Raw genomic sequence first — 25,542 nt, forward strand, 5'->3', positions numbered from 1 at the left:
GAATAAACAAGAATCAGATTTTTTTCTTAACTTTTGCCTTTGCATATATATTTTAAATTTATTGGAAAGACATGGTTTGCCAAACCATAAAGGTTTCAAGTGCACAACTCTATCTAGCATCATCTACACACCACATCATGCACCCTCTACTCGAAGCAAAGTCTCTTTTCATCTCCCTTTTCCCCCTTCTCTCCCAACTCTGTGCCCTCCTCCCCCTAACTCCTTCCCACATTGTGCTCTGGCTACTGCCACCCTCCTGTCTGTATCTGTGTGTTATGTATATAAATTTTTGTCTAATCCCTTCGCCTTCTTTAATCTAGTTCCCTTGCCTTCCTCCCCTCTGACAGCTGTATTTGTCCTACATGTCCATACTTCTGTTTGTTTCTATTCTGTTCCTCAGTTTATTGTGTTAATTAGATTTCACATATAGGTGAAATCATATGGTATTTGTCTTTATCTGCCTGGCTTATTTCACATAGCATAAATTAAAACAACAAATATATTCTATGGAGTTCTGCATGTAGAAAAATTTCTCAAGTGATTTTACACACTTATTAAATGAGAATAGCAACCCCTTGCATGATTCCTCATCTGTTCTCACTCTGATCCCATGTGTCAAGATGACATTAATTTGATTATCAGCACAACTGAAAAATAATCTGCAGTTAATTTGAGAATTTGTTGTCCACAGTGGCTGAAATTTTATTTGGAATACCCAGCAGTGCTTTTTAATTTGAGTTGCAACTCAACATATGTACTATATAGTCTTCTCACTTCTCCAAAGAATTTCCACTTCTTTCAGGAACAGATAATTATTCAAAAATTCTGAGTCTATAACTGGGAAAATATGACCATGTGTTTACAATAGGGAAAGGAGATAGTGGGTGTTTTCACAAGTAGAGAGAGCATATCATGCTCTTCTATCCCAGTGTAAAGGAAGGGCATAATGAAGTAAGGCCTCCAGCTGTTCCAATTCCTCAGGACATCAATTAAGCCATGTATTTCTGAAATCTGTTTCTGATTTTCAATTCTGTGTATTTTTGGGGCACACAGTTTGTCTTCCTCTGAATCTCATTCTAATTAGGCTGAATGACGAGAGCAAGTCTAAGCCTAAGCCCCTTTGTTGGTTAAAAAATAAATAAATAACAATTGCACCATTCATACTGACACTTCTATATTGTACTAAATTAACACTGTTCTAAATTAACATTGTACTAAATTAAAATTGCCAAACTCTAGTTTTGGCAATGACACTTGTCATTTTTCCACTTAAGTGGCATGATATTTGAGATTTCTATGTCTATTGTACCTAGAAAAAAGGTTTTAATAACATATAATATAAAATATAAAGGAAAAATTAAATATTAAAATGGTAATTAATTCTATACTTCAATTTCATGAAATTATAATGATATATTAATAACTACAAATGATTTGGGGTCTGGTGAATGAATTCAATTTTTGTGATGAGAAAAAGATTGTTTACAGGGATAATGTTCTTTTACACTGGGGTCAAACTAGCATAAGTTATCTTAATAGCATGGGTTTAACCTGTCATTCTAGGTAATTCCAATAGTTATGGCAGAGCTCATATTTTCAAATAAAGATTGCATATAAAGTCTTATGAGAACATAGGACTTTTTAATTCCATAAAATATTCCTCTGACAGTAGATAGCTCTTGTACAAAATATAATTGGAAAAAAATATTAACCTAATTTTTATACACTGAAGCAACCAGATTTTCAGATGTTCACTTCTACAGTGACCTAGTAAATCCAAGGGAAAATTTGTAAGTTTCTTGAGAAAGAAAGAGAGGAAAAGAGACAAAAAGACATTTTGTTCCAATAAATCAGAAAGCATAACTGGTTAACTTGATTCAGATCAAATGAGTAGTTCAAAGATTGATACCAAAAGAATGAAGTTATAATGAGAATAGCTTGTTTCTAATTTCTTGAAATCTAATCCCTATGTATCTCTTTAATGAGAGTCACTAGACCAGGGGTCAGGAACCCTATGGCTCGTGAGCCAGATGTGGCTCTTTTGATGGCTGCATCTGGCTCATAGACAAATCTTTAATAAAAACAATAATAATGTTAAAAATATAAAACATTCTCATATATTACAATCTATTTATTTCCTACCACTCATGTTCATGGTTGCGGGTGGCTGGAGCCAATCACAGCTGTCCTCCGAGTAAACACCAAATTTTTATTGGATAATGAGTGATGTACATGGGTTGTTGTATAGCTCTCATGGAATTACATTTTAAAATATGTGGTGTTCATGGCTCTCTCAGCCAAAAAGTTTCCTGACCCCTGCACTAGACACTGGTCCATGTATATTCTTCCCTTGGCTCTAGTCTCTACTTACAATTTAGAAAAGCAAAAATTATTCCTAATTCCAGAGTGTAGCATCTTAATGTTAAGAGTCATTGTCATGTAGTTGTTACAGACATTTTCAAATCAAATAGCAGAATTCTTGTTACTATGTTTCACCTTATACAATAGACCATAGAGATCCAATTCCGGTCTTGCTATATGTATAAACTGCATGATTTCAAGAAAATCATATATTCTTTGAATTCTAAATTTGCCATTGGTATAATAATGCTAATATCACCTCCTGTGTGCATCATCAGACTTAAATTAATGCAGGTGTAAAAACTGTAAAAAAAAAAAGTCATATTAAAATCATTGGAATTCTTACAACTCCCAAAGAGGCTGCATGCATTGAACATTTATTCATTCAAGACATGATAATTGAATAGTTACTATGGCCAAGGCTTTAATTTATTTGGCGTGGGTAAGTAGTGAAAACAACAACAACAACAACAAAGTAGAAGATGACATCAGAGTAATGGGGCATGAGAGATACTCCTTATCTTTCCCCTTGAAATTTTAACAAATTGAACAACTATAAAGCAATGAAAGAACCCAGCTGGGCTTGCAGGCACACCTGAAAGATCCACATACCAAATGAACTAAAGGTGGGATGGGGTGAAAAGGGGAGTGGAAGATAAAATGCATTTGCAGTGAGCCTTGGAAAGGAGACAAACATGGAGTGACTAGGTTTTTATTCTGTGCTGGAGAAAGGGGAGGAGAGAAGCTCAAGTTCTCTGGATTTTGTCTGAGGGGTACAGAGAGGGAAACTTGGAGCAACTGGGTCTCCTTCTGCAGGAAGAGCAGTGAGACAGGGGCAGAAGGGAGATAAACCAAAGCAGTCAGAGTACGGGGTCACAGCCAGTGTTCCTGCGGTTTGCCTGCAGCCATCACTCAGCAGAGACAGAGAAGACTGAAGTGTGGCTCCCTGCCTCCCAGATCCCACCTCCCTCATCTCATGGTTTGAAGGGTGGCAGAGACAAACACCACAGCTAGCTCTCCAGAGCCACTCTTTACCATGAATGACAAGGAGTGCTCCACATCCAGTCCCTAGGTCTGTTCAAACATGAGAAGGAGCACCCAGAAGCTTAAGATCACCACTGCTAGAACCATAAAGCTGTAAAGCTGTGGCTGTAAAGCTGGAGAAGCATAAGGCTGAAACCATAAAGCCCTCACAAAACACCCCACCCACCAACACAACAGCAACCCCAGCTACATCATTGCCACAGTAAAATCACAGTAAGGACAGCCCAGGGATGCCATAGAGATAAAAGTTGTAATGCAGTGAAACCTACTGAAAGAAACCTCTAAAAACCAAAATAGTTTTCCTCCCTTTTTTTCTTTTCTTTTTAGTCTTTTCTTCTCTTTTTCTCCTTTCAATTTCATTTTCTATAATTTTTATATTTTTATTATCATTTTATGGGGGTTTTGTTTCTGATTTATTTTATTTGTTTTCATTCTATTTTCTGTGGCTTTTCTTCTTTATTTGTCCTAATTTTTAAAAGTTTTTATTGTATTTTTTATTTTTTTATTATTTTAATTTTTTGTTGTTGTTAGGGTTCTTAACAATATCACTCTCAAATGACAACAAGGAAGAAGAAACTGAATATCTTGGCTACACAAGACAGAGATATAGTTCAGAAATAAAATAAAAACTCTTCAGAAAAAAAATCACTTGGAGTGATATGAAAGAGAATTAAAAATTGAAGTTCTAAAAATACTCAATGAGATGCAAGAAGACACCAGTAGGCAACTTAATGAGCACAGAAAACAAATTAATGAGCAAAACAAATACCTCACCAAGGAGATTGAAACTTCAAAAACAGAGATAAAAAACTCAAGACATGAATTAAAGACTGAGGTAGCAAGTTTAGTTAACAGAACAAGTCAGATAGAGGAAATAATTAGCGACACTGAAGATAGGCAACTAGAGATGCTACATAGAGAATAAGAGATAGACTCACAAACTATAAAAACTGAGAAACTCTATAAGGATTGTCTGACTGCATTAGAAAGAACAATATAAGAATAATAGGTATATCTGAAAAAGAAGAGAGGAAGAAGGAAATGGAGAGCCTATTCAAACAAATCATTGATGAGAATTTCCCAAGCTTATGGAAAGAGTTAGAGCCTTGAATCCAAGAAGCAAACAGAACACTAAGTTACTGCAAACCAAACAGACCTACTCAAAGGCACATCATAATAAAATTGTCAAAAATCAATGACAAAGAAAGAATCCTCAAGGCAGCTAGGGAAATGAAGAACATAACCTATAAAGGAAAGCCTATTTGTTTGTCATCAGACTTCTCAGAAGAAACTTCACAAGATAGAAAAGAATGGACCCAAACATTAAAAGTACTGAAAGAGTGGAAATACCAGCCTAGAATACTATATCTTTCAAAGTTATTCTTCAAATGTGAAGGAGAAATAAAAATTTTTACAAACATAGAAGCTGAAAAAATTTATCACCAGAAAAACCTCTTTGCAGGAAATAATCAAAGGGGTTATTTGACCAGACACAAAGAACAGAACAAATCAAAACACAAGTTAAATCTCCAACAAGGTCACAAATAAAAACAAGGATAATCTGTAACAACAATAACAAGAAACAGAGAAGCTAAAGATCTGCAGTACCAAAAGAGAATGGAGTGCAGAAGCATTTATAAAACAAAGGACTCTGGGACATATGAACATTTTTATCTTAATAACCTAATGCTAACCACCTATTAAAAAGCCACCAATGAGACACACAGCTGAAAAAAAAGAAAAAACAGGAAAGAAGTATGGACTACCGCGAAACAGAAACAACTGACAGAAACATAGAAGAGAAGAACCAAACAAGGCACAACGTTACCAGAAAATAAAACTATAAATGGTTATGGAAAATCCTCAAGTGTCAATAATTACCCTAAATGTAAATAGGCTAAACTCAGCAATAAAGAGGCACAGAGAAGAAGATTGGCTTAAAAAGCAACACCTAATCATATGCTGCCTTTAAGAGACACATCTAAACTGCAAGGACAAAAGTAGATTCAAAATGAAAGGTTAAAAAACAATTCTCCAAGCAAATAATATAAGAAAAAAAGCAGGTGTAAACATATTTATATGACAATGAAGATTTTAAGACAACAAAGGTAACCAGAGACAAAGATGGATATTTAATAATGATAAAAAGAACATTGTCTCAAGAAGACATAACACTTCTTAGTATGTATGCATTGAACCAGAAAGCACTAATATATATATAGACATCTACTAACTGACCAAAAAATAGAAGAAGACAAAAACACAGTCATAGTTGGAGATTTCAACACACCATTTATGACATTCAATAGATTATACAAACAGAAAATCAATAAATACATATTGACCTTAAGTGACACTCTGGATCAAATGGACAAAATAGACATTTATAAGACATTTTATCCCAAAACATCATATTACACATTCCTCTCCAGTGTGCATGGAACATTCTCAAGGATAGACCATATGTTACTCCACAAGACTAACATTAACAAATTCAGGAAGATTGAAATTATACCAAGCATACTTTCTTATCATAAGGCTTTGAAATTACAATTCAAGTGTAAAAAAGAAAGTAAAGAAACCCATAAAAATGTGAAAAATATGCCTGACCTGTGGTGGTGCAGTGGATAAAGCATCAACCTGGAAATGCTGAGGTCACTGGTTCAAAACCCTGGACTTGCCTGGTCAAGGCACATATGGGAGTTGATGCTTCCAGCTCCTCCCCCCTTCTCTCTCTCTGTCTCACCTCTCTCTCTCTCGTTCTATTTCTCTCTCTCTCTCTCTCTGTCTCTCCCTCTCTTTTCTATACTGAATAAATTTAAAAAAATTAAAAATTTAAAAAAAATGTGAAAAATAAATAACATACTTCTAAAAAATGACTGGGTCGGCCCTGGCTGGTTGGCTCAGCGGTGGAGTGTTGGCCTGGTGTGCGGGGGACCCGGGTTTAAGTCCTGGCCAGGGCACATAGGAGAAGCGCCCATTTGCTTCTCCACCCCCCCTCCTTCCTCTCTGTCTCTCTCTTCCCCTCCCGCAGCCAAGGCTCCATTGGAGCAAAAGATGGCCCGGGTGCTGGGGATGGCTCCTTGGCCTCTGCCCCAGGCGCTAGAGTGGCTCTGGCACAGCAGAGCAACACCCCAGAGGGGCAGAGCGTGGCCCCCTGGTGGGCAGAGCGCCACCCCTGGTGGGCGTGCCGGGTGGATCCTGGTCGGGTGCATGCGGGAGTCTGTCTGGCTCTCTCTCCTCGTTTCCAGCTTCAGAAAGGTGAAAGAAAAAAAAAATTAAAAAATGACTGGGTCAAAGAAGACATAAAATCAGAGATCAAAATATATATACACACATATGAAAATGACAACACAGCATATCAAAATTTCTGGGATGCAATAAAAGTAGTAATAAGAGAAAAGTTTATATGATTATAGGCTTATATTAAGAAACAAGAGAGATCCCAAGTAAACAACCTAACATTACACCTTAACTAACTAGAAAAGGAAGGATAAAAGCAACCCAATCTCAATAGAAAGGAAATAGTAAAACTTATAGCAGAACTAAATAAAATAGAGAACAAAAAACTATAGACAATTTAATACAACAAAGAGCTGATTCTTTGAAAAGATCGATAAAATCAACAAAACACTGGCTTGACTCAAAAAGGAAAAAATTAGAAAGACTCATATAAACAAAATCTGCAATGAAAGAGGAGAAATTACCACAGATATCATAGATATACAAAGGATCATAGTAGAATATTATGAACAAAACACGTAACAACAAATGTTGGAAAGGCTATGTAGAAAGAAGAACCTTCACTTACTTCTGGTGAGAATGCAAATTAATACAACAATTATGGAAGACAGTATGGTGGTTTCTCAAAAAATTAAGAACAGAACTACCATATGACCCAGCAATTCCTCTACTGGGTATCTTCCCCTAAAACTTGAAAACATTAGTATGTCTTTACACATGTACCTCCACGTTCATCACAGCATTATTCACAGTGGCCAAGACATGGAAACAACCAAAATGTCCCTTGATAGAAGTTTGGATAAAGAAGTTGTGGTACATATAAACAATGGAATATTATTCAGCCATAAGAAATGATGACATAGTCACATTTATGACAACATGGATGGACTTTGAGAACATTTTACTGAGCGAAATAAGTAATTCAGAAAAAGCTAAGAACTGTATAATTTTACACATAGGTGAGATATAAAACTGAGACTCATGGACATAGGTAAAAGTGAAGTGGTTACCAGGGAGGAGAGGATGTGGAGGAGGGGCATAGGGAGGGTGAGGTGAAGGGTATAAAGAGGGACAAATATAAAGTGACAGAAAATGAATTGATTTTGGGTGATTGGTATACAACATAATCAACAGTTCAAATGCTGTAGAAATGTTTACCTGAAACCTATGTACTCTTATTGATCAATGTCACCGTGTTAAAGTTAACTTTCTAAATAAAATTTTAAAATTATAAGTTAAAAAAACACTAATAGCCTTGTCATTACAGAACTTACTATTTAACTTAAAAGGCACTATGACAGTAAATAAATAAAGGTTATTTCAGGGAGTAGTGTTCTGTGAAAAATAAAAAATACCAAGAGAATGAATCTGACCAGGCAGGGGCACAGTGGATTAAAGCATTGGACTGGGATGCAGAGATCCCAGGTTTGAAACGCCAAGGTCGCCGGCTTAAGCATGGGCTCATCAATTTGAGCATGAGGTTGCCAGCTTAAGTATGGGATCACAGACATGACCCTATAGTCACTGGCTTGAGCCCAAAGATCATGGGCTTGAAGCTCTGAAGCCCAAGGTTTCTGGCTTGAGCAAGGGGTCATTGGCTCAGCTGGAGCACCCCACCCAGCAAGGCATGTATGAGGAAGCCACAATGAACTACGAAAGTGCCACAATGAGTTGATGTTTCTCATCTTTTTTCCTTCCTATTTGTCTGTCCCTGTTTGTACCTCACCCTTGTTCCTGTCTTTTTTTCTCTGTTGTTAAAAAAAAAAAAGAGGAAGAAGGAAAGAAAACCAGATTGGGTAAATTGCTCATGTACTTTTAATTACTTTACTAAGGTGAATGCATATAGACATATAGATACATGTATACACAGTATTATATATATATATTCTATGTATACTACATGTACCATATAATGCTATTGAAATATATATAGTATTATATATAAAATATATGTCTATAGTATATTATGTATATGTATATACCATGTGTTTATATCTATCAAATATGTAATATGCAAGGCCTTATACTTTCCTTAAAGTTTAGAGAACTTTTGAAGTCTGGTTTGATGTCTTTTCCTTACCTTGAAAAATTGTTGGCTAGTATTTCTATTGATTCTGCTCCATTGTTTGACTTCTATGACACCAAGTATATGTATGCATCTCATAATTCCCTTATGTTCTACTCAGTATTTTTTAACCTTTATAATTTAAATGTTTGATTTTGATATCCTCTACTTGCTATATTTCAGCTTCCTAAACTTATCTACTGTTAAAGATATCCACTGTTAATGTCGTTTATTGATTCTTTACTTCATATATTATATTTAAGTTCTAGAGACTTCATGAAATTCATTTTCACAGATTCAAGATTGCCTATGATAGTCTCTATCTTTTCTTCTATCTTGTTGTATATATTTATTATAGTTAAAGTTATTTTCTGTTAAATATAGCAGCAAGATTATCAGATTCCATTTTTTATTATTGACTTCTAGTAAATGAATTTTATTCCCTGGAAATCTTGAATGAAAGACATTACATTTTATTTTAAAATGTAGAGATTCCAGATAATTATTTCTTCTAATATGTAGAAATTAATTTTCTTCTTTCAAGCAAGCATTAGTTTATGAGCTGATCATCTTGACCCATTTGAGACCATTATTTCTGAGTTGCAGATTTTTTGGAGTCTTAATGAAAGCCTTAAGTATTTAACAGAGATTTTTACTTTGCAAGCCCTGATCTCTAGTTATTTCCAAATCAAGGTGAGATGCAATATCTTAGCCATGTAGAAGCTGGTTTTTCTTGGCCTATAACACACATGTAAAGCCATGAATTAGAAAATTTCTCAGGAGAAAGTTGCATGCAAAATGGTTTTTTTACTTCTTAAAGTCCTATTTTGGGGGCAGTTCTTGGTCCTTTAAATCCTTCAATTTTTTTAATTTTGAACTCTAAATGTTATTTTCCCAGTAGAGTAAAACTGTTGTAAACAATAGGCATTTAAAAATTTTATCCAGGTTTTAATTGTTCTTGTTGGTACAGTCAATCTTACTCCAGCTATGTGTCATAGCCAAAGCTGAAGTTTTGATTTTTGTTTTAAAAATACATTTTGTTTAACCTATGGAAAATAATCACTAATGCAGAAAAGAGTGGAAAGGAAGCAGACAAGTTACAAGGCTATTGAAGTATATAAACATAGCATTAGGGGGCGTTGGTCTGAGAAGGAAGCAGGAGAGTTTGAGAATTTGAGGTATATAAGAAGAAAAATGGAAGATGTAGAATGTAAAGAGATTATATTAATCATAAATAATTCCTATAACATTTACATAATTGCTTGCTTGTTTATTTGGAGATATTAACTTTTTCTAAAAATATTAGTAATTGATGGTAGCAATCAATGAGAGATATGAGAAAGAGCAAGGGCAACCAATTTGGAAGAAAAATTAACAACGGTTTTTGAACATGTTAAATTTGATGTGTCTATTATGTATAGTCATAAAAATGTGGCATAACTATTTGTTTGAATCTTAGACCTAGAGAAGTGATCAGAGTTGATAATACAATTTTAGGAGTCATCAGCATATAAAAGGTTTTTAAAAATATAAAACAAAATCACTGAAACAGGTGTAGCTATAGAATAAGAGAGGGTTTGAAGATGAGCCCAACCCTGGATAGTCCAGCATATAAAGGTTAGCAGAGAAAGAATTAACTAACATGATTAAGAAAAACAACCTAGTGAGACAGAATGAAACCCGGGTTAAGAGGACAGCACAGAAAATCTTTATGAAGGAGAAGCTGTTTCATAGGAGAGTCTAAGTGATACTGCAAGGTGGAGTAAGATGTGAAAAAGATACTTTATTTTAGGTCACTTCTTCTCTTTCTATTTTTATCAGGCTTGTTTTAAATTCATTTATCAATTTACAGAGAACTGATTCATTTATATGAAAAACTTCATATTGAACATTATTAGAATATTTTTTTTTATTATTTCAGGTTTCATTTTATGTTCCCAATAGTCTCTTAAAGTGTTATTTCTATACACATTTCATATTTCATCTTAACTTTATTTGCCTCAATTAAAAATAAACTTTCATATCTATATTCCTACAAACAAAACTCCAGAGAGTCAATCTTGCAGGTCTTTTTGTCCCAGAATTAAGTTTGCAGACTCTCCAGTGTGTAAATTTACAGTAATAAGCCAATTTATTGACTTATCTGGAGAATCTCACTGAATGTTACCACTACATAGAAAGAGATATTTTCCTTGAAACATAGACTCAATCTTCATATCTGTCCACAAATCATCCTTCAAAATTATTTAATCATAAAACTCTTTTGCTTTTGTTTCAGTGGAATTAAGCTCACTATCACTCCCCTGTTGCAATACTATTGGAGTAAAACTGACTTTTATTTCTTCATCTTTTCCACAAAGATTCTTTTTTATCTCTAACAGCTACTACCCTGGAACTGGAATGACTATCCCTGGATTTGGTATTATTTAAAAGAAATTTAATTTTAATTTTACTTCAGTTACTGTCATTTGCAAAATTGAAAATCTAATCCCTAACTAATATGTAATAATTCTCTAAAAATAAGAAATTCTAAATTTGAATTATGTCATATCCACTTGACATTTAAGCCTCTTAGGCACATAAAGCTAGAAGGAAAAACATCAGAGAAAATAAGAATAATATAATGCAAGTAGAGAACAAAAAGATTGAAAATTGATCTTCATAAAATAATAAATAGTAAAATAGTGAAAGAAAGAAGGATTAGGCTTTCTGCAATTAAATCAATTCTTACTATATTAAAATAATTATTAAATTGATTTCTTTTGAAAATTAAACAACTTGTTGAGGGTTTTCTTTAACTTTAAATAGAGAAAAAGACAATTATTTGCTATGTGTCTTAAATATTTTCAAGAATAAATATTGAAAAAAATGTAAAATATTTAGTTAGCATTAGTTTGCATATTGCTTATTCAATAAAAGATTAGAGCATTTTTGTCAAAAAATTCTACAAACATTAGCACCTAAATATTAGTCATTCAGAGTGGAAATTCTGAAAAACAGTACCATACCAAATTAAATTAGCAAAATGTTGCTGTCTGAATTTATCTAGCTGTTGTAATTTAATCAGAGCTAAATGAGACCATTGTTTAATTAAAATTGAAGCTAATTAGTTGTTCCAATTATTGTTTCTAAGAAAGATGCAATTTCTTAACAAAACTACATTGATGAAGTGAAGAGATTCCTTGGAAAATTGCCTTAGGACATTGCCATGAATTGAAGTCATTCACAATATACTCATCTACTTTAACATACAACATTGAAGAGAAAATATACAGTGTGTCCGTAAAGTCATGGTGCACTTTTGACCGATCACAGGAAAGCAACAAAAGATGATAGAAATGTGAAATCTGCACCAAATAAAAGGAAAACCCTCCCAGTTTCTGTAGGATGATATAGCAGCATGTGTGCATGCACAGATAATGATGTAACACCATGTATATAGCGGAGCAGCCCATGGCCATGCCAGTTGAGATGTAGATGGTACAGAGGAAAGTTCAGTGTGTTCTGTGGCTCGCTAAATTCAAATTCGTGACCAAAGTGCAACAAGAATATTGGCGCGTTTATAACGAAGCGCCACCACATAGGAATAACATTACTTGGTGGGATAAGCAGTTGAAGGAAACCAGCAGTTTGGTGGAGAAATCCCATTCTGGTATGTCATCAGTCAGTGACGAGTCTGTAGAGGCTATATGGGATAGCTACCTAAGGAGCCCTAAAAAATCTGTGTGTGAGCCCACATCAAACTGCAGTGAATAGGTATGAAACTGGGAGAGTTTTCCTTTTATTTGGTGCAGATTTCACATTTCTATCATCTTTTGTTGCTTTCCTGTGACCAGTCAAAAGTGCATCATGACTTTACGGACACACTGTATTTGCTTTAAGTATTGCGCTAACTGTAACATTCATTGAAATAAGAGAGCTAAATTATTTCTTAAAACAAAAATTTGAATGAATAGAATAAGAACCAAAATATACAGAAGTTTGATTTTAAAAAATTTACTTACTTCTTATTCACTCTTTAACCCAAAAGTATCTGATTTACACTTTTCAGTAAAAGTTACTCATAAATATTTTCAGTTTTAACTTTAAAAAATATTTCTGTTTTTGTTGACTCAAATGATCTTTCAGACTGACCTGATTTCTGTTGCACTATTTTCTCCTGATTTTTCCTCCACAACACTGCTTTGGTTAAGCATTTCTCTTCTTAATCCACTTCCAGTATGTCATTTTCTATCACTACTATTTTTTTAATGATGAATCACACCTTGAGGTGTGGACAAGGGAGGTCAGTGTTTGGGTGTATTCCTAATATATATAGCAGTTTGAGCAAAGCCGTGAGGACACTTGCTAGCATGTTTGGGAACCTACAAGTTATTCCAGCTCGACAAAAACCTAGATTTATAAACAACAAAGAAACAGTCGTTTTGTCTTATGATAATTTTTTAAGTTGAATTTTTACTTAATTTTTTTTTGAAAGGCACATTAATAAATGAAAAGTTTAGCCACAGTTTGGGAGAGAATATACAAAAGAGTTGTATCCAGAAAATTTTCTTACTCCTCAGTCAGACAATCAAATTTTTAAAGTAGCAAAATATTTTAATAGGGAATTATAAAAGGAAGATATGTATCCTTTATTTTCTCACTAAGGTGAAGAAACTGATACTATTTCTATGACCAGAAAGAAAAACATACATTTTCTGCTCTATTTTTCTGGACTAGATCTCATTATCACTTCATTATACTTTTGCACTCTGTTCAAATATGCCCTTCTGCACCACAGAGGTGGCAAGTTAGCCAAGAGAAATGTGACTCAAAACAGAATTTCTTCATATTCCATTGCACATGAGTACTCTAGTTCTATGTACCTTGGTATAAATGGTATATTCCTTCCAACTTTTAGCTCACCAAAGTGTCAGCATTTATAGCGTGAATGAGAATAATAAGGAATGTGACTTGTGATTACTAAAGGCATGGTTGGACTGTCATTTTATAATCATTCTTCCCCTGACTAAAACAGGAGAATGTTGAAAATTATTTTTGAATAAATATCAGCCTGCTCAATTAAGTTAAGTTTATATATATGCATATATATAAGTTAAATTTTATGCATATATTGACATTATATATTATGTAATATAATATATAAATCATTAAAATATATGATATTATACACTATATTATATATTATATATAAATATATATTTTAAATATATATATATATATAAATTCAAAAATAAAATAAATATCAACATTCTCAAGGTAGAGAATGGCTTAAGGGTGTAGAAATTATTTTTTCTGTATCAAATTTATTCAAGTTGCTGAGTATATTTATGGTACAAGGAGAAAGAAGAAATGTACTTTTGCCGGAATCCTCAGAAGGCATTTACTTTTTTTTTTTTTTTGTATTTTTCTGAAGCTGGAAACGGGGAGAGACAGTCAGACAGACTCCCGCATGCGCCCGACGGGGATCCACCCGGCACGCCCACCAGAGGGCGATGCTCTGCCCCTCCGGGGCGTCGCTCTGTTGCGACCAGAGCCACTCCAGTGCCTGGGGCAGAGGCCAAGGAGCCATCCCCAGCGCCTGGGCCATCTTTGCTCCAATGGAGCCTCGCTGCAGGAGGGGAAGAGAGAGACAGAGAGGAAGGAGAGGGGGAGGAGTAGAGAAGCAGATGGGCGCTTCTCTTGTGTGCCCTGGCCGGGAATCGAATCCGGGACTTCTGCACGCCAGGCCGACGCTCTACCACTGAGCCAACTGGCCAGGGCCAGAAGGCATTTACTTTTAATTCATAAGCAGTCTTTAGGCGCTCCTAATATTTTCAGAAACTCAGCAATTTCTCTCTTTTGTTCATAGAGTGGCTGCCTGAGGGATAGAGGAAGTTCAGCTAAAACATACACCTAAAAATACACTGGATAATGACAAAATTCATAAGTTGGCTACAGAAAAACCAGTCTAGTCACATTTCCAGCACCAACTGCTTCGAGATTTTGGACCATTATACCACTTATTAGAGCACTTCCTCATTTTTGAGTGAAAGAAATAATTAGGTCATTTTGAATACCCTGTTCGTCATTTACTATTACTTGCTTTTTATTCCCGCATGCACAAAATGTTTGTATGTGCTCTAATGTTGCCCATACTAGGGTAGTAGCTGATAATAAAGAGACAAATACATTCATTCCTGCTTCCAAAAAGTCCATGTAGTAATGAAAGAAAAATACTGAGAAGGAAAGGGATTCTTAGAAATTACTTTATCTTATGTGTTTGTTATATGGTTATACATTCAGTGGGGGGAAAATGGAAATACAAAAACTATTACAAAAAGTCCCTTTCCTTAAGTAATGCGTGGCCCAACAGACGATAAAACATATAAACAAATTTGTCAAAAACTTTTTCTAGAATACAGTTTTGCACAAATACAGTAACATGAGGGCTATGCCACCCATCTGTTTGTCTGATATTGGTCTTAGAATAATAATTCCTTATGAAATATGTGGAGAAATGCTTTTTTGTCTTCTATTTTTTTGGAAGACATTATGAGGTGTTAGTGTAAATTATTCTTTGTATATTTGGCACAATTGCCACTGAAATTTTCTGCATCTGTAATTTTATTTGTGGGTAGTTTTTTTTGTATAGTTTATATCTTTCCAGGAATTTGTTCATTTTATTGAAGTTATCTAAGTTGTTGGCATCTATTTTGCTCACTGCATTCTCTCATATTCCTTTTTTTTTTCTTCTCATATTCCTTTTTTATTGTTGGAAGGTCAGTAGTAATGCCACCACCATTCATTCCTGATTTTAATAATTTGAATCCTTTCTCTTTTATTCTTAGTCAAGTCAAGCAAAAATATGTCAACTTTGTTGACATTTTTAAACAATCAATTTGGGGGTTCTTTGATTTGTTCTGTTAGTTTTATCTTCTGTTAGTCATTAATTAACATTCAAATACTCATTATTTACCTTCTTCTACTCTCTTTAGATTTAGCTTGCTCTTTGTTTTCAGTGTCTCAATGTGAAAGTTAGATTATTGATCTGTGATCTTAATTATTATAGAAATTTACAAATATACATTTTTCTTTAGACGCTACTTTAGCAAATCCCATAAATTTTAGTGTATTGTTTCTTTTCATTAATTATGATTTGTTTGACCGACTGGTATTAGGAAGTATATTGTTTAATTTCTTCATATTTAAAGTCCCAAAAGTTAATTTTGTTATTCATTTCAAAATTCACTTTATGTATATATGTTTATTTATTTATTTATTCAAGCTGTTTTATGTCCTAGCATATCGTTTATGTTGGAGAATGTTCTCTATGCAATTAAGTATATATAGTCTGCTGTTTTTGGTGCAGAGTTTGTGAATTTCTGTTATTTCTTTTTGGTTAATAGCTATGAAATACAAAGTTGTAGAACTGCTATGCCTTTCATTCTCCAAAAATATTATCCTGACAAATGTCTCAATTTTAATATTTTCTTATACTGGACAAATGTATTTTATTCTTTTTTATATCCCTAGGCATCATAGTAAATATATTCATTAAGTTTAAGGGAATTATTTCATTTTTATGCCTCTGATTTGCTATGAATTAGTACCTCTACTATAAGATCAAAGATCAAGATATGTACATTAAAATACAACTAAGTTATTTAATTATTCTCTGGTTAGTAGATATTAGTTTGACATTCATGGTAAATGTTCTTCTGGCTCATTTTCAAATCCCCTTAACTTTAATTTTCCAGGACCAAACATTCTCTTATTTAATACATTGTAATAAATAATTGAAAATATATCTATATTAATTTGTTCTTTAACATAATATAAGTAAAATAATTTATATAATTCTAATATACTTCTAAATTAAAGAATAAGCTCATAGAAGACATTTTATTTCATTTTAGTTAAAACCATGACTTTTAATAGTGTATAGGTACAGTCTTTGTTCATCATGGTATGCAGCTACTGGACTACTTTTCAAAACTTAGGCTTTTTTTTTAAAGAGACAGAAAGAGGAACAGACAGGGACAGACAGACAGGAAAGGAGTGAGATCAGAAGCACCAATTCTTTGGTGTGGCTCCTTAGTAGTTCGTTAATTGCTTTCTCATATGTGCTTTGACTGGGGAGCTACAGAAAACCCGAATGACCCCTTGCTCAAGCCAGCAACCTTGGGCTCAAACTGGTGAGCATTGCTCAAACCAGATGAGCCCGTGGCTCAAGCTGGTGACCTCGGGGTTTTGAACCTGGGTCCTCCATGTTCTAGCTCTATCTACTGTGCCACCACCTGGTCATGCTGGACTACTTTTGAAAATAAAAATACTTCAGGAAGTGTAAAACTAAACAGACTACCAGAGACAGCAAAAAAGTAAATGAGCAAAGATACAAAATGTCCTTAAAATAGTTTTGACAAATCCCTATGAATTATAACATGAACAAAACTTTCCAACATACAAGTCATGACCTTTGGATAAAATATCTATATTAGCTAATTTATTAAAGGACATTAGTTCAGGGCTTGATGGTTATATTTCTGCAAAACAACATACTTTTTAAACTAAAAGTCAGTCACCAAAACATACCAAAGATCTATTTCCTTTTGAAAAGCAGAGACCAATTATTTAAAACAAAATTCACTTCTCTCTTATAAGCAAGAAAAAATTGTCCCAGTAAATAAGCGTTTTCTCAGCATATTGAAAATAATTTGTCTTCATAAAAATATGTTTTTAAAATATATTTTGTATTGCAATTAATTTTAGGGAGAGAGGAAGGAGGAGAATGGGAGAAAGAGAGAGAGAGAGAAAGAGAAACATCAATTTATTTTCCACTTATTTATGCATTCATTGGTTGGTTTTTGTATGTGTCTTAACCAGGGATTGAACCTGCAGCCTTGGCATCTTGGGACAATGCTCTAACAAAATAAACTACCCAGGTAGGGTCAAAATATATTTCTTAAAATATTAAAATTTTAGCAAATTTGTTTACAGTAAATGAGAATATGTTAGCTTTCATAATATTACTCACCTAAAAAAAATTTAGGTATTCTAAATAGATAACATATAATTCCCCCTAAATTCTTAAGGTAAAGTTTATATACATGTGAAATTTTATGTTGTACACTGAATAATGTCCATGACCTGATCCCTGGAACCTGAAAATATATCACCTTGAATGGCAAAAGGAACTTGTAAATGTTATTAAGATTCAGGCCGGGAAATTATCCTGGATTATTTGAGTGGACCCTATCTAATCATACCATACTTAAAAGAAGTCGAAAGAAGCAGAGTGTGGGTCAGAGAGATAAAACAAGTAATAAAGACCAGGGCAATGAGCCAGGAAAAGTGGTACCATTTAAGCTAGAAAGAGCCTTCAACTGACAGCAGAAAAGAGACCTTTTTTGGTAAGGAACTGAATTCTGCCAACAACCTGAGTGAGCAATGAAACAGGTTCTCCCAGACAGTCTCCAGAAAGAAACACACTCTACCAACACCTTAATTCTAGCATTAAGAGACCTGTATCGCACTCTGACCTACTGTAAAAATTGTAAGATAATAATTTGGAGTTATGTTAATCCACTAAATTTGTCATAATTTGGTATGGCAGTAATGAAATAGTTATGCAATACTCTATGTGTATGTGAGCAATGGGATACTTCTATCTAATTTTTCATTGACCCTATCCTTGGCTGTGTGCCTTTCTATATTCATCCAGTACACTTTATGAAAGTCAACTGGTTTTACATGTGTACACATCTTGTTATTTTATGAATAATTCTAAATAATATTTAGGAATCATTGGATTGCAGGATTATTTACTCTGATCATTCTACCGAGTTCTTACTTGTGAGGAATAACTAACTGCCTTGCTGGTAAATCTTTCAGATTAATTCTAATTACTTTGATAAAAGTCATACCATATTAAAGGGAATTTGGTTATAATAGGCACTTACTTCTTTTGTGGGAAACTATATTGGAACAGATAGGGACACAAAGAATATAAATACCAAGTCAGACAGGCTTTGTGAAATTATATTACAAAATCTTTATTCTATTAAGGTCATTTGATGAACTTGAGAAAACAAAATATGCAAATCCAAATTAGCACCTACTCTACAGTGTTTACTCTAATAGCAAAGATATTAAATCTAAAAACTCTAATTTTTATATTTTATTTTCCTGTGTTTACTGTCAATTTAAAGGTATATTTTTAGTTCCATTAGTCTTGTTTTAAATTTTATTAAAATGTAGTCTAGGTCTAACTTTAACTCAGCGGTTCCTTTCATTCAAGTTTGCTTGCAAACCATTCTTGCAGGAGCATTTGAGCCCACAGGCATCCTCTAGTCCTTAAAAAATAAAAAATTTAAATAACTAAATAAATAAAATGTAGTCTAGTTCTGAATGGTCTTTAGGTTACTCTCTATATTTTTTGTCTTGAAGTCCTCATTTAACTTGTTATAAACATGCTATAAAGTTAGAATAAGCTTTTCTTTTTTTTTTTTTTTTTTTTTTTTTTTTTTTTCATTTTTCTGAAGCTGGAAACAGGGAGAGACAGTCAGACAGACTCCCGCATGCACCGGACCGGGATCCACCCAGCACGCCCACCAGGGGCGACGCTCTGCCCACCAGGGGGCGATGCTCTGCCCATCCTGGGCGTCACCATGTTGCGACCAGAGCCACTCTAGCGCCTGAGGCAGAGGCCACAGAGCCATCCCCAGGGCCCGGGCCATCTTTGCTCCAATGGAGCCTTGGCTGCGGGAGGGGAAGAGAGAGACAGAGAGGAAAGCACGGCGGGGGGTGGAGAAGCAAATGGGCGCTTCTCCTGTGTGCCCTGGCCGGGAATCAAACCCGGGACTTCTACACGCCAGGCTGACACTCTACCGCTGAGCCAACTGGCCAGGGCCTCTTTTTTTCTTTTAAAAATTAAAATAATATTTTTTTCAGAAGAAAGGTTTTATGTTTTTAAATTTTTATTAATTTTAATTTACTGTGTTTACATGGATTGAAGTGTCCCACTGAATATAACATCCTCATCCCCCACCCTCATGTCCATTTACACCCCTCTTGCCCCTCCTTCCCCTTAACTCCCTCCTTCATTCCCTCTGCGATTTGCTGTCCTGTTATTTGTATCTCTGTGTTATGTATATATACGTTCACTAATCCCTTTACCTTGTATGATCCTGTCCCCTCATCCCCCTTCGCTCTGACAGCTGTCTCTCTGGTCCCTGGGACCCTGCCTCTGCCTCTGTTCATTTTGTTCATTAGATTCCACATATAAGTGAGATCATATGATATTTGTCTTTCTCTGCCTGGCTTATTTCACTTAGCATAATCATCTCCATGTCCATCCATGCCGTCACAAAGGTAAAATTTCCTTCTTTTTCATGGCCATATAGTATTTCATTGTGTATGTGTACCACTACTTTTTAATCCACTCATCCACTGACAGACACTTGGCTATTTGCAAACATGCTGCAATAAACATGAGGGTGCATATCTTCTTTTGAATAATTGATTTGATATATTCCTAGATGTGGGATACCTGGGTCAAAAGTTTCATTTTTAATTTTTTGAGAAAACCCAATACTGTTTTTAATGCACAAGTCTGCATTCCCACCAGCAGTGCAAGAGGGTTCCCTTTTCTCCACATCCTCGCCAGCACTTGCTGTGTGTTGATTTGTTAATGAACACCATTCTGACTGGTGTGAGGTGGTATCTCATTGTAGTTTTAACTTGCATTTCTCTGACAATTAGTGATGTTGAACATTAAAAAAATATGATGAATGTACTTTTCTATGCAAGAGTTTGGTATTCAAAAAATTCTGTCAATAATACTTAGTTCAGATTAAGAAAATCTTGAAGTCCACAAAGATTGAATGGTTGATACAAAAACTGAATGCCTAAATTGTCTCCTAGTAATGCAAGATTTAAAGATGAAAAATAGCTAAGGGTCTTCCATAATGAACTAGTAATTAAAAGGTGTAGACATCATGCTGGTGCTTCTTTCACATCTCTCATTCTTTTATTCAGAGAGTTTTTTCATGAACTACCTTCCTAGAAATTTGGAGATGTAAGCCAAATCATTACGTAGAGATTTAGGATTTAAACTGGAAAAGGCAGCAAGGCATTTGGTAACTGGTATTTGAAGTGAATAAAAAAGAATTCAGATAAACTATATAACAGTTCAGTTCTCCTTTCATTTCCTACATTTTGTAAAGAATCTTAGTGAAGTATTTTAGGAATTATCCACTACAGATGCACCAAGATACAGGTAAGAAAAGGCAGTGGTCCAAGAACATGAAGGTAATTAGAGATAAAGTGGATTTTTGTCAGTCCTTGTTAAGAATCCTTCTTTTCTTTATCAAACATTGGTTTTCTTTTTTTTAATAATTTTATTTTTTTAATGGGGTGACATCAATAAATCAGGATACATATATTCAAAGATAACAAGTCCAGGTTATCTTGTTGTTCAATTATGTTGCATACCCACCACCCAAAGTCAGATTGTCCTCTGTCACCTTCTATCTTGTTTTCTTTGTGCCCCTCCCCACCCCCTTTCCCTCTCCCATTCCCCCCTCCCCCCCCCCCCCGTAACCACCACACTCTTATCAATGTCTCTTAGTTTCACTATTATGTCCCACCTACGTATGGAATAATACAGTTCCTGGTTTTTTCTGATTTACTTATTTCGCTTCGTATCATGTTATCAAGATCCCGCCATTTTGCTGTAAATGTTCCGATGTCATCATTTCTTATGGCTGAGTAGTATTCCATAGTGTATATGTGCCACATCTTCTTTATCCAGTCATCTATTGATGGGCTTTTTGGTTTTTTCCATGTCCTGGCCACTGTGAACAATGCTGCAATAAACATGGGGCTGCATGTGTCTTTACGTATCAATCAAACATTGGTTTTCTATGCAACATTTTACATGTCTCTTAAGAACAGAGAAAAGGAATCAATGAAAATATTATTTATAAAAATGTTTACATTAATAACTCATTGTAACTAAAAAGACATGGAAATAGAAAGGTTACAAGGGATATTTCTTTAAAATCATATTCATTCTAGTAAAATTTGACAAATAATCTAACATCTCTTTCTCAATGCTGTCATCTAATTCAGGTTATATGATAATACTTTTCTAACTGTATTACCCAGGTAGTATAACTGACAATGGTTCATAAAGTTTGTGAATTTAATAGCCATAAACTACTATATATGTATATTTCTTATAAGTTTAGAGAAAAGAGGAATCTACCATAAAAAGTTATATCTTTTAATAGGTAATTATAGAGTACTGCTAACTCCTTTAACAATGAAACCATGATATCCAATGGCACATTACTTGGAGATTCAGCAGAGTACAGACCACAGGGTTGACAAATTGTCTTGACTTACTGTATGATCACATTTATGTCTTCTGATATCCCTAAAAGTAGATAGTAGAAATAAACTCCTCACTTTGAGGCTAAGAGATATACTGGAATAAGAGCTTATAATGAGTGAAATAAGAAAGGTGTGGGGGAGAGATGTATGCTCATTACTTGAGTCACACCTGCTGCCGCTACTTAAGCATAAACACCAGCAAGTAAACAACTTTTAAGTAAGGCAGACACTACAATGCTTGCATCACTAGTAATATTTTTAATTGTTCAACTATGTCCAGGACTGTGAATTATCCAATTGAGTTATTTTACACTTACCTAGGATGCCAACTCTTACCACTGACAACAGTGGAGGTAGGAAGAATGTATAGTCAATTTTCATTGTCATCAAAAGATTCTGCAACTTTAAACAAAGCAATGTATAATGAAAGCAACTTTACCAGTGGCTAATTGATTTAAACAAGAATTAAGTTCCAAGAGCATGTCATCAGCATTATAACAAAATGATGTTGAATGAAATGATGTTGTCCCACTAGAAGCTGAGCTTTATGTCTATCAGGCATCCCTGATTCGACTTCCCGGCACAGTGGGACACTTCTGCTTAACAGCAGGGCTGGCAGTCTCTTCAAAACTACTCTTGAGGCAGCTATGAGGATTCTACTTATCAGTACTGAGACCAATTGCCACTAGAGGAAAGACATGACCAACATACAAGTTAGTTGCAAGAATCATGCAGGCAGTTTATTACTCACAAATCCTTTTGGTGTGCCTGGATACAGTTTAAGGGGGCCCGTTGGCGTGCTCCTCTCAGTTGTCCCTGGTTAGAGTGGTGTGGAGACAGTCCACATCAACATTGCAGTCTGGGTGACTACCGCAGAGGGGGGGGGGCAGGGGAGGGGAATCTTTAGTACCTTTTTCTGGCCTACACCTTCTAACAGGTGTTAATCTACAGGATTATTACATTAAACCACCTTTTTGGGAGTTCTTAGCAAGGAAGCCCTTTTGATGTTAATCTACAGAAATTTCACATCAAGCTACTTTTAAGGTATTCCAGGGAAGCTTCTTGTTTATGTTAACCTACAGAGTTATTACATCAAGCCACTTCTTATCTATGTATAACTTCACATGCATCCTAACTGGGCCCTGCGTGAAGGGCAGAGTCTGCCTATCGTATCTGCACACACTAGATTTGTTACTATCCAGATGGCATAGCCTTATTCACTTGCCTTAATGGCTTTTAATCTTATAACCTAACTTATCTTCTATATTTTTCTATATTTCTATATATTTAATTACTATAACATTATATTACTGTGACAGGTGTCATCTGAGGACCTGCTGCAGATTAAAAGTAATTTCTATTCTATACAGAAAATCTCACAGTTCTTCACTAACTGTAGGGGAAAAGAAACTACCAGTATTAGTGCTTCTCAATTTGCAGAGAAATTTCATACTATACTAACTACTAAAACAGATTATTTAGAACTTTTATTTCCCAAGCCTTAAAGTAATAATTTGCTATACTAGTATAGCAAAGGTTTATTTTTTGTTTCACAGGTACTGTACAGTAACGTGGGTCAGTTGTGGAGGTGGGAGAGTATCTTTGCCCTATGCAATCATTGGGACCTGGTTTTATTCCATGAGCTGATTTGGTCATTCTGTAAGGCTTGATAAGACTCCACTGAAAACTCTGTATCACTCTAGCCAATGACTAAAGAGAGAGATTTTAGTGGCCAGCCTCTCTGTTCACTTTTCACTCATTAAAACTGCCTCACTTGACAATATAGAAATTCAAGAACACTGAGGATGTAGTCTGGAAGGTTTTTTTTGTTTGTTTTATTTTGCATGGGGTTTTTTTGTGTGTATTTTTTTTTTTGTATTTTTTCAGAAGTTAGAAGCGGGGAAGCAGTCAGACAGACTCCTGCATGCACCCAACTAGGATCCACCTGGCATGCCCACCAGGGGGCGATGCTCTGCCCATCTGGGGGATTGCTCCATTGCAACTGGAGCCATTCTAGCACCTGAGGCAGAGGCCATAGAGCCATCCTCAGCGCCCGGGCCAACGTTGCTCCAATGGAGCCTTGGCTTTGGGAGGGGAAGAAAGAGAGAAAAAGGAGGGGGAGGAAGGGTGGAGAAGCAGATGGGCACTTTTCCTGTGTGCTCTGACTGGGAATCGAACCTGAGACTTCCACACAGCAGGCCGATGCTCTACCACTGAGCCAACTGGCCAGGATTGCATTTTTTTTTAATAAAAAAAGTTTGTTGATATTGGTAAACAACTCTCTGCTAGAGTAAATGTCGTTAAATTATTTAAATAAGCAAAATTGTCTCACAAATAAATTTTGCAATAGATTCCAGGAGATACTCTACTTTCTCCTGGAGCCACGGGTATTTTATTACTAGAAATATGTCACCTGACACTGTCATTCTCTCCTGTAAACTACCACGAAAACTCAGCGTTTACACTTATTATAATGCCTGCAAACTCAGCTGCGATGTTGCTCCCCTATAATTAAAACACTGGTGACACTTCCAATCCATCTCTAGTTCAAACACAATAGGTAGTTACTCCACTCCAGAGATCCCTGAAGATTCAATTGAACAATTATCCTTGAGAAGCAGATTTTTTTATCAAGGAAATAGACATAGTTAATTATATACACAGGCTGTGCTTAAAATGATTCCTATTAACTGTGTGCTTTAGCTCCTAGAACACAACCCAGGTGTGACATGACAGTTCTTCCTTAACTAATGCTTTTGGAAATTACAGTTAGAGACAGACTTAATCCAATTAGCAAACTCATCCTCATGTGAAAAGTGAAAAACTGCTGACAGTTGCATAGATTCTCAACAGTGATTTTCTATTGCTCTGTCCCTTAATTTCATCCCTCCACCACCACTAAGATGTCACACAAGCACTAAGATGCCACACAAGGCCGGAAAACACACAAGAAAATATATCTGAATGTGAAAATGATACTTTCTGATGGAAATACTGTAATCTCACAAAGGCTTATGGTACAATATTAAAGATAAGATGGGTAACCCCTTAAATTTTTTTTTTATTTTTAACATCATCTCTCAATTAACTTACTCTTTTATTTTAAGTATTAAATCTGGTGTAGAGAAAAAAAGTTATAAAATAATGGTGAATAAAATTGTGAAATAGCCGGTCCATTTCTAAATCTGCTTGAATGAATTTCAATGTGACTGCTAGATAAAGGCGGTATAATTTATTCTTAATGAGACTACTAGAGTAATTTTTTTAAAGATAAGGTGTGTATGTGATATCTCACAACACTAAACATTATGCCATTTGTAGAGCAAAAAGAAAATGCAAAACAGAATAGCCTGGTTTCTCAAATTATAGTTTTTCTAATGTGTTTCAAAACTATTATCAGCTCAAGACAGGCTGGGGAATAAGACGCAGCTTTGTATTGAATATAAAATACT

The sequence above is a fragment of the Saccopteryx leptura genome, chromosome 2, assembly GCF_036850995.1.
Source record: "Saccopteryx leptura isolate mSacLep1 chromosome 2, mSacLep1_pri_phased_curated, whole genome shotgun sequence".
Taxonomy (NCBI): domain Eukaryota; kingdom Metazoa; phylum Chordata; class Mammalia; order Chiroptera; family Emballonuridae; genus Saccopteryx; species Saccopteryx leptura.